Below are 17,779 nucleotides of genomic sequence, written 5' to 3' on the forward strand. Positions count from 1 at the left end.
GACTGTGCTTTCTGTCCCATTCAGCCACTTGTGTTAATTAATACAACCAACAACTGAACATTTTAGGTAATCAGCTCAAAGTTTGGATATATTTTCAGTTTTTACTGCAACCGCTGCTACTGACAAACAATTTTGTCGTACTCAGAGAAATGTTTGTCGGAAGTCTTGACATTATATGTGCAAATGTCGTGCCGTAACTAGCTAGAAAACGTAACAAATTAAGCGGGAGTTGAAACAGGTTGTAGAAATCCACTCGATTGTTGCCGGAATGAATAAAAAGATAGCTTAGCAGCACCTGAAGGGTTCAAATTTAAACTTTTCGAACTGTTAGGGTCCAAATACACAAATAAAGTTACCAAAGACTAATGAAAGTGGGTTTAGCAAAACAAAAAACAAGGACTCCTTTAAGCAAGTTACAAGTTAAACAAGATTCTGACTTTATAATAGAACTCATTATGTAATTCCTAAACAGTGTATTGTATAAAATTCTGCTTTCTAAATGAACTATAAAACAGCAAAAAAAAACAAAAAAAACCTGACAACATTAAATCAAAGTTTAACAACCAACAACAACCTACTTGTCCTTTGTGATGCCGCTACAAGTAATTCTTCAGACTTTGGAAAAAGACTAAGTGTCTCCTTTGTCTGTGGAACTCTTTGTTTCCGCCTCTGCTTATACCTGTGAAGTGATCGTTTGCCAGTGCCTGCCAGCTGCTGTCACAACAGCTTGTTGAGTGACAGTGAAGTAGTCAGATAAGGAACCCAGATAACCCTGTCAACACTATCTTCACTCTCTGACACAGCTACTGGAGCCTCAGGCTGTATAGACAACGCCGTTGAGACTGACATTTGCTAAAATTCCATAAACTGAACTGTGCTGAGTTGCATACTGAGCTATTCTGACGCTGTGTTTGACATGAAATATCTCAGAGTCCTTTGAACAGCTTAGATGTGATTGACAGTCACTTGAAGATTAGAGAGAATATTGTTTGAAAGGTATTGGGACTTAATGAATGCTGGTTGAATCTTCTTAACATGGCAAGAATAAGGTCACGGATTAAAAGAAATGCTTTAAGGAAATGTGGGAAAGTTATTAAGATGATCTGTGCATCTCAGAAAAGACAGCATTCACATCTACGTTTGCAGTGTAGCGTAATGATTGAAATTAAAAATGGCTGCGACAGTCGTGTGTTGAGGAGGAAATTCTGAAAAGGATTCCAAGGTTGTCTGCCGCAACTGGCATTTTGAAGCAGCAGCTTTCGGTTCACATTTGCAGGATATGACATTTACGGCCAATTCTCTACTGATGTGTGGGTGCTGATGTGAGCTGTAGCTTCTTTTTTTTTTTTCTTTTTTTCCTTTTTTTTTGCACAAGCACAGTTCATATCATCTTACTTACATGTATTTTATTTTGTTTCATTTTGTCACATTCTCCTTCTGGTCTTTCTTTCCCTTTTTCACACTTTTTAAACTCCCATTTGTTTTCTATCCACATGGCTTAACAGAAAACCTCCGAAGACCGATAATAGTTTGAAGGCGAGAGTTAACTGCCTTTCCCAGCAACAATGAAGGAAACCTATTGGAGAATGACCAGTTACTTCACTGCGGGATCTCTGAGTATCTATAATTGAATCACTTAAGCACTGCTGACTATTAGCTGGTGAGAAGACTCAAGCGTTTAGAGAGGAAAGCATAGTACTTGTGCTCATGACATCATAGGAATATTGATTAAGTTTGGAGACAGATTGAATGCAGCACTCTGCTCAGCGTGAAAGGAGAGCACCTGCACTGTCTCATAATGTCTGTTCACTTCTATGTGAGTGTATGTGTCTCTACATTTCCCACTTTGTGTATGCATCCCTGCACTCGTATCCTGATTGTATGTGACTGTGAATACCAGCCTCAACGCCAACCTCCCCAGGCTCAAGGTAATTGGTTGATAACTGTAGTGGTTGAATTTGAATGAAACTGTTCCGCCAGAAAGCTGCAATGTCTCGTCTGTCCCACACACTTCCCTCAGGTCTTCTCTCTGTCATCTGTTTCTGTGAGTGATGGCAGCCTGCTGAGACACAAATCCATGTTTGAGTGTGTGTGCGTAGTGGACATCTGATTGGCACTAATGCATGAGTACAACCAAACTGTAACACAGGGCTGCTTCGAGCCAGACGTGATTAGCGACAGTAATGATGACAGAGGGTCAGACCAGATCGAGGAACCACAGAAATGAGATCCTAAGCATCCAGGGAACGGACATGTTATCCGTTTTGAAAGCAATGCTGGGAATATCTACGATGTGGAGAGACAGAGGTCGTCAAAGCATTTCTGTTATCATATGCAGATTTATCATGCATACATTTTTAAATACTTTTTTTCTCAAGTATGTTTTTTTGTGTTCAATATTTTTTTTTTTTTTTTTCAAAACAGCCAAGTAACTTACAGGGATACAAAGAAGAAAAAAAAATATGCAAAAAAGAAGGATACACAATATATTTATAAAAAAAAATGTAAAAATAAAACTAAATAGGGCATACAACTCAAGATGATAAGGTACATGATGTTGCATCACTGTTAACCCTTTCATGCATAAATTATGAGAACCATAGTCAAGATTTTTTTGAGTGTTTTTATTCCTCCTTAGGCATGAAAAAAAAATTGCGATTGAGTTTTTTTTTTTTTTCTCTCATGGAGTTGCAAAAATGTTCATGCATTTAATTTTTCAAGTAAAGAAACGTGTTTAAAACCCAATATCAGAAAGTGAGATGAAAACAATTAAATAAAAACATTTTAATGCTGCTAATCTGATGTTTTCTCACATTTTAACATATTCTAATGCTAGTTATTTCTCACATCATGGAGATAATATGCAAACAAAAAACTTAGCCTAACAAATAACAATTAATTTACACTAATGCATGTTTCTGCAGATCAGGTTTATCAAGACGAGCAAAGTTACAGAAATGATATGAATTACACTGTATGGGATGATGCATAAGTGTCCACTGTGTTGTCTGATATGAAACTGAAACAACAAAATCCATGAATATTCAAGAGAACAGCTGTAGAATAACTGTCCACTGTAGTGACCAGTATGCATGAAAGGGTTAAACTGGCTAGATTCCACACAGATTCCTACAAAAAATAAAGAGGTGAGTGGCGTGTTATGGAACACTTCCCTGGTCAAGGTCTTCATTGATTTGAGCCATATGGTCCAAAAAAGGCTGCCAAATCTTATAAATGTCTTTAGATTATTACTCATGTTGTATCTGATCTTCTCCATGTGAAGCACAGAGGTCAGGTAAGCCTTTTTGCGATCCTCATCCCATTCATGATAGTGCTCTGGGCAGACAGATCATGAGTCCTTAATGACAGAGAGTAGCCAAATAATACAATCTCAGGCTCAGGCTGGAACACACAGTGATATATGTCAGAGAACCATTTGTATATTTCACATCAGGAGCCATACAATTTTGGACATGTCCAGAAAAGTTGCATAAGATCGCAACAATCACATAAAGTAGAGACTGATGGACTGATGACTGATGTTTATTGATTTTTTTAGGTTAGTTCCATAAGAAAGTGTGTCTGTCAACCAATGTTTCAGTCACTCACACCATCAGTTCATTTATAATAAGATATCTAAAGAGCAGTCTGACAGATTTTTTTTTTTTTTTTTTTTTTTTTAGATTCAAGGATGACTTGAAATTATTTTGATTAAAGGTCATGACCACTGTGACCTCATGTCAGTCTATTCTTATGAGAATGAGTAGTATCAGCCTTGAGGGATTATTCTTTCTGAGTTGCAACATATTTTTGACTACAACTGCAAGTTACTGAACTGACAACAGCAAGAAGACATTGTGATGCAATGATAATGCAGGCCTCCATTTGAACACACAACAAAGGGCTCAGTACTTCATTGGTCTAGACGGTCATCATGAATTAATGACGGATATCTATAGTGAAAGATGAACAACAGCAGTACAGTGCACTGGTGCTTCTTTTTTCCTAAATAAAAGCACAATTCACATATAATAATAAAAACTTCAGATGACAAAGGGGCATAGCAATACAGTGGTATAAACAAAGCATAGAAAATGTGAATCCATTGTTAATCAAGAGGGAGAGAGAAGGAAAAGGGACTCTTATTATGAGACCATGTCATCGTGAACTGTGTCCTTGATGTGTGAAGTAGTCAGGTCAAGTGTCACCCATGGCACTCCAGAGGTACACCATTATAATATAAAAATGGTAAAAGGAGTTATTTGCATTTTTGAGATTCAAGAGTCAACTTCAGTTACCAATAACAGGGGACAGTGGTGTACCAGAAAGCCCTTAACACCACTGAATGAATGCTAAGCCTGTCACTTACTGAAAAAAAAAAGTAATAAAAGCTTATTTTTAACAGTAAATCTATCAAATCTCTGGCACAACACGTTTTCTCCTTTAAACAAAACCTCAGACAGCTGGTCAGTATAACAAATCCTACGTCTAATCTTCATGAGCAACTTCAGCCACAGTAAAACTATAAATCAACTCAGTTTGGATAGTTTCAGATCATAGATATGCCTGAACTGCATATCACCAAATGTCTAGATCAATAAACCTACTAATATTGTCATTAATTTTCTACCGAATCCATCAATACATCACACTGGAGGAAACATTCTGATAAGTTCAGCATCAAACATCTTTTTTTTTTTTTTACACAGAGAGCTATTTCCAGCCATGAAAAACTGTGTCTCTCAGTTTACGTATATTTTTCTCACTTGTTTTTTTTAAGTCTGAATGTTGTTTTCTCACCAACTGTACATGGTGCTGATAAAGGTTGCTTTTTGGGAAGTGTGTTTCCTGTTGTGCTTACCAGCCCTACATGAATGAAAAGATGTCAAAATTGGTCCAACGAGTACACCTCAAGGCTACTTCCTATTTACTTTATGTCGAACGCAGGCAGAGATGTGGTTCTGAAGTTAAACTTAACGCTTAGACTCAAGGGCACCTTTCTTCCCAAATGTTTTTATTTGCATTTTCAATTTGCACATGAAAAACCTGAGTAGAAACACCAAAAATAATAATAATAATAATTTAAAAAACTATCTGAAAATGTTTTTACACTTTAGAGGTTGGAAGTCAACTTTTGATAAAAGATAAAGTGGTGGTTCTGTAGAAACAGCACAGCCACTTGAATTAACACAGCAAATAGAAATACCATATTAGATGGAAAACAGCAATGCTATCATATACGAAGAGTTGCAGAAAGAAATTTTAGATGAAGGCTGTGACAAACTCTGAAAGACTCTGAAATGACACCATATGATTCAGACCAGCGGCTCAGTTTGGTTCATGCACAGCAGCTGTCAGCCGCCTGAAAGTACACAAACCTTACGTCTCTCAGCTCCTCAGTCAACAGCTCAGGTAGGTTATGTTATTCTATGCAACATCAACATCTAACGGGCAACCTTTTCAACCATGATCATGTAGTAGTGGATGGAAATGTACCTGAGTTTGCATTTGTCTGTATATCTCTGCAGTACAGTAGACAAGGGAAGGCAAGGCAGGTTTATTTCTATAGCACATTTCATGTACAAGACAATTCAAAGTGCTTTACATAAAACATTAAAAGCATTACAGCATGGAAGCAATGAAAGTACATGCATGAGAAAAACAAACAAACAAACTAACCAAAAAACATGAATAGATGAAACAGCTAAGCAGATGAAACAGATAAAAACTTTTAGCTTAAAAGAAACAGTCCAGATCAGAAGTGATGAATAAAAACTCTGTTCAAATGCAGCTGAGAACGATTTAAATGAACTGAGTGTTTCAGCTGATCTGAGGTTTTCTGGTTTGTTCCAGACATGTGGAGCATAGAAGCTGAACTAAGCTGAAGTATTTTAAAATCTCTAGATCATTTTTTAATATATTAAAGTAGAAAGTAATGCCTTTACTATCATGCAAAAGCTGTTATTTTAACCCTTCCATGCATAAGTCACTCCAGTGGACAGTTATTCTCCAGCTGTTCTCTTGTATATTAATGGGTTTAGTTGTTTTAGTTCCATATCAGCCAACACAGTGGACACTTACGCATCATCTTATATCCTGACATTCATACCATTACTGTAACTGCTGTTCTTGATAAACCTGATCTGCACTAACATGTTTGAGTGTAAATTAATTGTTATTTGTTAGACAAGAAAGGTTTTTTTTACACATTATCTCGATGAAGTTAGGAATTAATAGCATTAGAATATGTTAAAAATGTGAGAAGACATCAGATTAGCAGCATTAAACATGTTTTTATTTCATTGTTTTCATATCCCTCTCTGATATTGGGTTTTAAACACGTTTCTTTACTTGAAAAATTAAATGCATGGATATTTTTGTAACTCCACAGAAAAAAAACAACAACTTGATCGCATTGTTTTTTTCATGCCTAAGGGGGAATAAAAACACTGAAGAAAAATATCTTGACTAAGGGTCTCACAATTAATGCATGAAAGGGTTAAGATTTTAGTTTCATTAAATGGGTTATATATGGTATTGATATTCTAAACTCACAACACCAGGGAGAAGTCACATTCCAGAACACACTTCCAGTTACCAAAACCACCAACGATTCAACGCAATGTATCCACAGACTGTAACACTCACTGAAGAATGAATAAAGCTCATTTTGTACACACATCAGCGTTATGGTATCATCTACTTCAAATAAAAGCCGGTAACAGGTTATTTTGACAGTCAGTCTAAATAAAAATGTGACTTATAATCGTCACGTACTGCATCAGCTGATAGTGTACATTATAGCTCCGTTAGCTTAGCTCTGTTTTTAGACAGAAAACAGCCACAGTAAAACCAGAAACCACCTGTTTTCTATACAGTTTGTGTTGTCAATGGCTGCACTAAAGATCTGTTTTGAATCAACCGAATGAGGTCAAAACTGTCACGGTTTAGTCTGAACCATGGATCAACAACTGACCAAAAAAAAAATTGACTCTAAAAGTTGTTTCTTCACAGTTCTCATGCCATCAATGCTTTGGTCAAAGGCCCTTTGGTTTTAGTTTTCCTCATCATAGGAAACCAGCAGAGTGACTCATGACTCTCTAGTGGTCACAGAAATCAGACAGACCATGAGTATAAGGAGATTCAGTGCATATTTCCACAATCCAATGCATTTCAGAATCTGAATCACAACACTTTTTTAATCCCAGGGGAAATTGTTGTGTGTAACAATTATCAATGCCAAAATATATGTACACGCTTATATTGTAGCATTGATAATTTCTTTACTTTTCAGTTTTTTTTCTGTTGTTTTTTTTTCCCACATACATATACATATTGCATATTCTGTACACTACCAGTCAAACCTTTGAATACACCTGTTTTTTCTTTATTTTCATGTCTATTTACATTGTGGATTCTCACTGAAGGCATCAAAACTATGAATGAACACATATGGAATTATGTAGTTTTAAAAAAACTGACATAACTCAAAATATGTTTTATATTTTAGATTCTTCAAAATAGCCACCCTTTGCTTTTATTACTGCTTTTCACATTGTTGGCATTCTCTTGATGAGCTTCACGAGGTAGTTACCTGAAATGTTTTCCAACAATTTTGAAGGAGTTCCCAGTGATGCTGAGCACTTGGTGGCCATCTGTGGTCTATCTCATGTCATTTAAATGAGAAGGTGTGTCCAAACTGTTGGCTGGTAGTGTATTATACATATTAAAACACTCTATTAAAGCACAATTAGAACAGCAATTTGTACAATATTAGACAAATATCAACATGATAAGAAAAAAGAATATACATAAGTGTGCAAAACTACTGTTGTGAAGGCCAGTGCTGTCACCACAGCTGGGACTCAAACCCACAGCCTTATCCATTGGGCCAATGGGGCAAATGCGGCATTTGTAGTGATAATTTTCGGTCATTTTGTTACATGTTGCCCCTTTACAGCCAAGTATCATTCAATATAGATTAGTCTGGTTACTGAGCATGTGAGGACTGTATTGTATTGAATGAATTAACCCTTTCATGCATAGTGGTCACCACAGTGGATTGTTTATTCTCCAGCTGTTCTCTTGTATATTCATGGGTTTTGTCGTTTTAGTTCCATATCAGCCAACACAGTGGACACTTACGCATCATCTCAAACACTGCAATTCATACCATTATTGTAACTTTGCTGTTCTTGATAAACCTGATCTGCAGTAACATGTGTAAATCAATTGCTAATTGTTATTAGACAATAATTAACAGTTTTCTGAAACAAAAAGGTTTTGTTTTGTTTTTTTTGTTTTTTTGTTGTTTTTTTTGCATATCCTCCTGAGACCCAGCAATGCATTGTGTCCTATGTAGGGGACAAAAGTTTGACAGTTTAACTTAAATGCTGTCCATTGCAAATGACATTCCATTAAAAAAAATCAATCAATAAATAAAAATGATTTTAAAAATGTTTCTGAAAAAAATGGTGCATTTTGCAGTTTCCAAACAAGATAATTTTTTAGTGTAAAAAAGCTAAAATTGTCAATTTCCTCAGTCTCAGGAAGATATTATCTTCATGAAATGAGTAATAACTAGTATTTGAGTATGATAAAATGTGAGAAAACATTAGATTAGCGGCATTAAAAATGTTTTTATTTCATAGTTTTCACACAGTTTATCACTTTCTGATGATGAGTTTTAAATGCATGTTTCTTCGCTTCAAAAATTAAACGCATGGTGTCCAGCTGAGTGGACATTTTTGTAACTCCATGAAAAATAGGTTCATTAAAAAAAATTCAATTGCATTGCTTTTTTCATGCCTAAAGAGGAATAAAAACACTCAAGAAAAAAAAATATTGACCAAGGTTCTCATAATTCATGCATGAAAGGTTTGATGTTAAATACGGTATCCACCAAGGCACACATCACCAAACCCATGAGATTATTAATGTGGTGGTTGGTGGATAGAGGCTACAGGATATCTACAACACAGAGAAATAAGTCACAGGTAAAGGAGGCTGAGGGTACACAGGCCAGGCTCGTTTGTAGATCTGTTTGTAATATTAACTTGGAAAGAGAAATATATAACATAAGAACAAGCTTTATTTTCAGATGCCCTCCTTTCTTTTCTAATATATATTTTCATAGCTTGCTCATGCACAACTACTTAACCTTGACATAATGATATTGTAATAACTGTAGTTGCACTACACTGTGATGTTATCAGCTTATGCTTCCCAGTGTAGCACAAAACCCCCACATAGAGAAACGAATTGTGAGATACGATAAAGTCTTTTATTTCTTAACATCCACACTTTCGGACCAGTAGGAGTGGAGTGGAGGAGTATTAATATGATATCAATGTGAGAATAGGTTGACGTGGAGGTGTTGAGAGGAAATGCAGTGAAGATAGTAATGCTATTTTGCTGTATTAGATAATTACATATGGGGGAATTGGACTTCGGGAGATAGAAGGCAGAAGAGAAGAAGAGAAGCACCGGAGAGAAGCGACAGATGAGATAAAGGAGGCGAGGGAGAAGGAGATGGAGGGACCAGGGGACAAGGGGAGAGGGGACGGAGTGAAGGGAGGGAATGGCAGAAAGAGGATTTATTGAGGCTGCAGGGAAGAGCAGTGTGATAGCTCTCTGATGGATTAGAGGAATGCATGAGAAATGGAGTGAAGAGGGGAGAGAGCGCAAGGGGAGAAAAGTGAAGTTTGTGCGTCTCCTTGGGGCAGCTCTAAACACTGGTATCATTAATGTGGCTGAGAGGAGCGCGTTTGCAGAGCGCTCTTTTTATTTAAAGGCAACCTGTGGGTATTCGAAAAAAGGGAGAAATCAGGCAAGAGAGGACGAGAGAGAGAGAGACAGACAGGGACGGGGGTGACAGTCAGATAGCATTAATGAGAAATTGAGTTGGAAAAGGAGAGGAGATACTTGAAAAGAGGAATCGGGAAATTGTTGTAGCTGGCGGGAAGATAGGAGACAGAACGATGGAGAATAAGAAGAGAAAAGAGCTGGTATTTACCAAGGGCAGGAACGTTATTGTCTCGAATTCTCAGCACTCAGTTTCTGCTCAGCGCAAGTTAGTGTGGTAATGCTGAGTATATGTGAGTCTGTAGTCCATTGTTTTTCAACCTTGGGGTCGGGACCCCACGTGTGGTTGCCTAGAATTCAAATGGGGTTGCCTAATATTTCTAGTAGTTGGTAAAAAAAAAAGAAAGAAAGAAATTACAAATAAAAAATATATGGTGAGTTGAGAGAGACAATCCCAGTAAATAAAAGACATGACAAACTGAAGCTGAAACTGAAGCACTGTGGTACTGTTTATCTGTCAAATGTTCATTGTGGTCAGTTTCAGATGCTGCAGCTCTTTCATAATTCATAGTTTGAGTTCTTGTTTGTTCAGTATTAATTGTCAGCCCTGGAAATACAAGCTGGACTGACTGTACATATCCTGACCAAGGAAAATAAAATTCTCACTTTGTGCAGTAATCTACACCTGGCTTTTCTGCCTCCATCCATAATAATATACATTATATAGCCAAAATGTTGTCTAAAATTAACATTTATTTGCAACATAGTATAGCAAACTATTACATAATCAAAAGCAAGTTAATTTTAGCCAAAAAATGTCTCCATTTTGAATGTCTAGGGTCGCCAGAAATTTGTGATGTTAAAATGGGGTCACAAGCCAAAAAAGGTTAGGAACCACTGCTGTAGTTGCTTTTCCGTTGACCCTCAAATTGCACAAATATAGCTTGTGCATAAAAATTTACCAAATGGAAAAACGGCAATTTCGCCAAAAGTTTAATTTTTCGATTAAAAGTTTTTGTGCTGGCAAGAAGTGTTTTTTTTGGGCATAGTGCAAATAGTATATCACGCAAAACTGCAATGGAAAGACCTTGTTTCGCAACTAGAGTCAGGTGAATTAAAAAAAACGGATGCTGACGTACGTTACAGCAAGCGAAGAAGAAGAAAAAACATGTCGTGGTGTGTGTGGACACACCAGGAAACCCAATTATTTTTTAATTTAGTACGAGATAGAGGACTAATATATAATAATAATGAATATAGGGGCAGCCATGGCTCAGGAGGTCGTCCAAAAACCAAAGGGTTGGCAGTTCAAATCCTGCATTGTCCGAGTCAGTCCATTGTGTCCTTGGGCAAGACACTTCACCCTCCTTGCCTCCAGTGCCACTCACACTGGTGTATGAATGTGTATGAATGTTTGGTGGTGGTCGGAGGGGCCGTAGGTGCGAATTGTCAGCCACGCTTCTGTCAGTCTGTCCCAGAGCAGCTGTAGTTTACCTACAGATGTAGTTTACCACCACCAGAGGGTGAATGTGAGAGCGAATGAATAATGGGTCAATAATGTAAAGTACTTTGAGTGTCCAAAAAAGCACAATAGAAATCTAATCCATTATATATCTGTAAATCAACACCATATTTACGTTCGTCGTCATGTTTATGGAATGACTTCTCGTGTCATCTCGCGATAGTAAATAAACAAATCCTTGCATTTGTGATTTAATGGAAAAACCGACATTACGCACTTTTGTTTTTTAGACATTTAGTAAATATCGGTAAAGTTTTGCGCATATGTCAATCTATCTGTTCATACTCCAGGTATTTTTCATTGAGGGTTTATTATATTTATTTTGACAAATCCACAGTCCAACAGTGCTCTTTGAGATATGAGAGTGAAAAGAGTTTGTCTCTCAGTAGGTAGGAAATCTCTATATGCATTCATGCCAAATAAATATTTCATTCTTCAAATCCGGCAGACTTTGAGCCCAGATGATACTGTGTGAGTATTGTTTAGTACCAGAAGTCTCATCTTATTTTATCCAGCCCATTCGTGCTCCTTTGTCTGTCTCTATCCGTTCAACCCAATGAAGAAAAACTGGAAACAAAGACTCCAATTAGTCAGGCAATTAGACTCTTGTTTTGTGCCCTCTACTCATCATCTGAGTCACATGCTAATAGCTATTATTCCCTCTTCCATCTCTCATTTGCCCTTCACTTGCTCTTTTATGTGTTTTCTTCCTCTGGCGTGGCATTCTGTGTGAAATTACCTCCCAATGATATTCACTCTAATGCGTTTTTCTTTTCAACTTACAGAAAGCATTTACGATTCCCTCTCTGTTTCTGCTGTTCATTTGCTATTTATCGCACCTCCTTCATCTTTCTTTCCGCCTGTCTCTTCATCTTTTTCAGCTGAATCCCGCCTCGTCATCCATCACAGTGAGACTGGTGTGACCGCTACACACATACACTGGAACATATAGACTCACCCAAGTGCAAAACAGCCAATGTCGCACCTCCTTTCAGTTCTTTCCCAACAATCTTTCAATTTTTTTTTTTTTTTTGCTCAAAGTCTTTTTATTGGTATTTATGCAGAGACTGTACAGACAATATGTTACAGACATGAGTCAATACAAACAAGAGCAGTCCCCACCCCCCCACTTCCCACCTATGCTCCAACAGAGCCCCACCCCAAAAAAACAAACAAAAAAAAAGAATCATTGTACCATTTAGCAGATTGGCTTTAATTCTGCATACAACCACATATATTGTATACATTGTAAAAGAGAAGGGGGATACATTTTTAAATTATACATGCAAATAGAGCAGAAGTGGTCCCTATGAATCATAAGTTCTCTATGATAAAGGGTCAGTCCGACAAAACATCAATATGGGTGACATCCAACTTCTCTATGTGCATTAAAAATAACAGTCTTTCAATTTAATTAAGAAAAAGTTCTTCAAGTTCCTTTAAAACACCATGTCAAATTTGTTGTACCTGTCACACCTCTCCTGTTCATTACTGATCATGTCTTTATTTGGCACTATAATTGTTAATATGCTTCTTACATCTTATTGTCCCACAGAATATCCATCTCCTTGACATAAAACTGAGAGAAAAAAATAGAAGCAGAGACAGTCAAGCAGTGTTACAAAAAAAAAAAAAAAAAGAAGTGAAAAAACTTTCCAGAGACGATTGTAGTCAGTGAATCCCACAGGACTCAAAACGGTGTCTCATCTAAACAGTGGAACCAAAAATGAAAGCGCTACTGCACTGACATACAAAATGACTTGAAATTGCAAATAGAAAATGGAAAGGAAATAGCTTAAATAAATAAATAAAAATAAAAACTGTTTATGAATTCAGCTTGAGCATAAAATTGAAAAGATATTCAGCTTTCTCTCTCTGTTTATTCCTTTGTTTCTCACTGTCATATCATCCTTTTGTTGTGTCTCAATTTCTTTCTGCTACTGCTGATACGCCTGCTATCTGTGGTGTGTGTCATTCTGTTTCTGCATGTGTGGCTCAGAGTGTCTTATCCGACATCTAACATCAGGTAAACAGTTTTGCATCGGCCGATCTACCGATGTCACACTTCTGAAGTTCAGACTCGCATGAAAACAAATTAAGATTAGGAAAAGGAGAAAAAAAATCATCACAAAAAGAGACTGACCAACAGAAAGTAGTTTATATGGTAGCATATTATGTATGTGTATGTGTGTGCGTGCGTGTGTGCATGCGTGTGTGTGTGTGTGTGCATGTTCCTGGTCGTGTATCAGTCTGATTCAGAAACATTATGGCGGCAGACTGCTTCCACAGCCTTAAAATCAGATTATCCTCCTGATGGAGTCAGATTATGGTCTCAAATACCGTAGTAATGCATCCCTAGTAAATGGTCGGGAAATGCCCTGTAATTCCCAAAATTCCTTTTAACCCATAAAAACCCAAACATCCACCAGCAACCAAAATAATTTACTGATATGAACTGTTAAATATCTGTTGATCCATTAGTCCTATTAATACCCATAAATAATTGGTGTAAAATGCAGTTTGTCATCTTTTCATGGTCATCAGATATGACCCATTTGGACATTCAGAGAGTGTGAAAACGCTGTCATCTTCTACAACACTGATTCACCAGTAAAACCCATGGAGTTGGATCAGTGACAGTGGATGGAGACACTTAGTTTATGTTCAGTGAACCCATAAAGACCCAAACAGCCACTGATGACCAAAACCATCTACTGATCTAAACTATTAAATACCTGTTGATCCACTAATCCTATCAATACATGTAAATAATTGGTGTAAATGCAGGTATTCATCTTTTCATGGTCATCAGATATGACCCATTTGGACGTTCAGAGGCTTCGTAATGGACATTAAAACACCGACATCTTCTACAACATTGATTCACCAGTAAAACCCATGAAGTTGCATCAGTGACAGTGGATGGAGACACTGTGTTTATGTTCAGTTAATGATATATTTTACCGAAAAAGTCACTTTTTCTTCACTTTTCTCTGTTTTTGACATAATAATCCTCAACTTTAATCTGAGTTTTAATAAACGTCTACATGATCAGTGAATTAAATATGGGAAAATACATGATTTATACTGAAAAAACTCAAACTAAAGATGATAATTCTACAATAAATTATGATAAATTACTTTTTTAAAAAAAAGGTTTAATACAGAGAAAAATGAATTTGGGAACTGCCACAAAAGTACCACTGGGTCTTTATGAGTTAATGACATATTTTAATGAAAAAGTCTCTTTTTTTCACTTTTCTCTGTTTTTGTTATCATAACCCTCAACTTTAATCTGAGTTTTAATAAACATCTACATGATCAGTAAATTAAATTTAGGAAAATACATGATTTACACTGAAAAAACTCAAACTGAAGATGATAATTTACAGTAAATGGTGATAAATTACTTAAGAAAGGTTTAATATAGAGAAAAATGAATTTGGGAACTGCCACAAAAGTACCACTGGGTCTTTGTGGGCTAATGATATATTTTAATGAAAAAGTCACTTTTTCTTCAGTTCTCTCTGTTTTTGATGTAATAACCCTCAACTTTTAATCTGAGTTTTAATAAACATCTACACGATCAGTGAATTAAATTTAGGAAAATACACGATTTACACTGAAAAAACTCAAATTAAAGATGATAATTTTACAATAAATGGTGATACATTACTTAAGAAAGATTTAAGTACCACTGGATCTTTATGGGTTAATGATATATTTTACTGAAAAAGTAATTTTTTCTTCAATTTTCTCTGTTTTTGATATGATAACCCTCAACTTTCATCTGAGTTTTTATGAACATCTACATGATCAGTGAATTAAATATAGGAAAATACACGATTTTCACTTAAAAATGCAAAATGCAGAGAATAATATTAGAGTAAATATGAATATAAATCACTTAACAAAGGTTAAAAATAGAGAAACGCTAATCCAGGAAATGCCACAAAAGTACCACCGGGTCTTAATGGGTTAAAGTCAAAACCAAGACAACACCATGATGGGCAGTGAGATTTGTGATGTTGTTTGCTCATTCTCATCATTGATATTTATCTGATTTAATCTAATGTAATTATACTTTTGACTCTGCGTAAGATATTTATTTCATGTTAAGTGTTCTGAGTCTGGACGCCTGAGTGGCATTATGTGTGAATCATTTGGCGAAAGACAAGTAGGGTGTCAGGAGCTGAAAGTGCCACTTAGGTTCATTGAGTGCCATTTGGGCAGCTGCACCGTGAGATGTTCCCTATTCATGAAAGAGTGACCTTAGTGCACTGTCATGGCTCTTCTGCACCTGCAATGATTTATTGGATACAGGACACTGACACAGCAGCGTTTGTGCACGGGCAACACATGAGCTGAGCCCCCCCGCCCCCCCTTCAGCCTTCGTCCTTCTCTTTCAACTCGGTCACACATCAGAAAAACAACAAATACAATGCGCCACAATAGAAATGTCTCATTCAAATAAGTGCATTGAAAGAGTAAACCTGTGTAATTGACCAAATATCAATGAATAAACGTCTTCGTGAACTTGTATGGCATTTAAAAAGCTGATATCAAACTAACACAAAGATATCATGCAACAAGAAAACACTGTTTACTTGTTGTTGTCTTTTTTTTCCCCCTCTTATCTTCTGTTTTTGTGGTGCGACATTCCATTTATCAAGATGATAAGTGTGTTTTTGTTTCAGGCAGAGTGACAGCAGAGACTGAGGTACATTGCGGAAATGAAAAGGCACAGGAAAAAGAAACAAACACATATATAAAAGATCAAAAAGGAACCCATTACCTGTTTTAGTGCCTGTCTGCTTTAGGAGGATTTTTTTAAAAGCTTGTCCACACAACGAAGGTACACATTTTAACAAAGTGTCAGTAAACATAGGTGTACAGGAGTGTTTTTCTGTGTCCAGCAGTGAGTGTTTGTGTGTGTTTATCTGCGACTTTACATATGTATGTTTTTGAGTGTTAATGACGTGTAGAGCCATACTGTGTCATCTCTGTGTTTCTTATTCTGCAGCAGATGCCAGCCTATTATCTCCGATGTATTTTTGGCATGAATGAAGCATTGTCACTGGTGTGTCTTGCATCAGTGCACGCAGTAGCGCAAACAGTAAAGCTTCATGTTAGACCTTTACTCTGTCTAACTAGGAGTTCCAGAGAAATACTATCGGCTGTGTAAGTGTAAAATGTTGATTTATGTGAAGCATCGATTTTCTTCCTCACAGTCTCTGAAGGAGTGTTTTATTCAGAACCCGAGGCTGATATAATATCCTGGCTCACTGCCTGCTCTTCTACCCTGTGGCCTGTAGCAAGAAGTTGCATTCTGAGCTGATTAAACTGTTTATACAGATTGCCATTTGATATATAGTTTTATATATCTATAATATTCTCTGGCCTTAAAATCACTCCTCTTTCCAGAAATTACACCACTTAATCACTTTTATTTCCTATGTACATTCGGATACCTTAACAAATAAGTACGTTGCTCGACTGTCTTGGGACTGGTCCTGGTCTACAAATATTCTTATGATCTGTCCCTTTTTCTGCTACTCTGCAGCAGCAACAATGTACAACACCAACCACAAGCTTATAGAGTCTTAAAAGTGAAAAAAAAACATCAGCTTCCAGCACAAATTTCACAGAATGTTGCATTTTTATATGTGCATGTTACATATTACTGTTTTAGAGCTTTAAATTACATTATACATTTAATTTTTGGTGATCCAAATGAATCTGGTATGAGGGAAAGCATATTTTGCTAAATCCACTTTTATTAGTCTTTGGTACATTTATTTGTGTATTTTCAGACCGTAATAGTTCATAAAGTTTGATTTTGAACCCTCCAGGTGCTACAAAGCTATCTTTATATTTATTCCGGAAAAAATCGAGTGGATTTTTACGAGCTGTTTCAATTCCTGTTTAATTTGTTACATTTTATAACTAGTTACGTCACGACATTTGCACATATAAGGTCAAGACTTCGTCAAACATTTCTCTGAGTACGACATAATTGTTTGTCAGCAGCAGCGGTTGTAGTAAAAACTGAAAATATGTCCAAACTTCAAGCCAATTGCCTAAAACGTTCAGTTGTTGGTTGTATTAATGAACACAAGTGGCTGAACGGGACAGAAAGCACAGTCAACAACCTGGAGGGGGTGGAGCATGAAGTGGCTCATTTGGATTTAAAGGGCCAGCGCTCAAAACCGCCTTTCTGGTGTCATTACTCAGAAATAGGGTTGAAGATGGACCTGTGGAGTTGAATTAATGAAGAATTCAGACCCAAGCATAGCATTTAAAGTTTATGCAGACCACAGGGAAATGTTTTAAAATGCATAATTTTATTTTAAAAAAAAGCTAAATATCACTCCTTCCATCAACTTCTAACACAAATTTCACAGAATCTTGCATGTATATGTATATGTGCACGTCAATATTTCCTTTGTAATT

At 36.6% G+C, this 17,779-nt stretch overlaps 1 protein-coding gene across 1 annotated transcript in view; it reads left to right on the forward strand.

Annotated features, from left to right (window-relative positions):
- Positions 1-17,779, forward strand: part of b4galnt4a (beta-1,4-N-acetyl-galactosaminyl transferase 4a) — a 208,197-nt gene that overhangs the window by 155,009 nt on the left and 35,409 nt on the right. The window lies entirely within an intron of this gene.

This window comes from Sphaeramia orbicularis, chromosome 6 (assembly GCF_902148855.1).
Source record: "Sphaeramia orbicularis chromosome 6, fSphaOr1.1, whole genome shotgun sequence".
NCBI lineage: Eukaryota > Metazoa > Chordata > Actinopteri > Kurtiformes > Apogonidae > Sphaeramia > Sphaeramia orbicularis.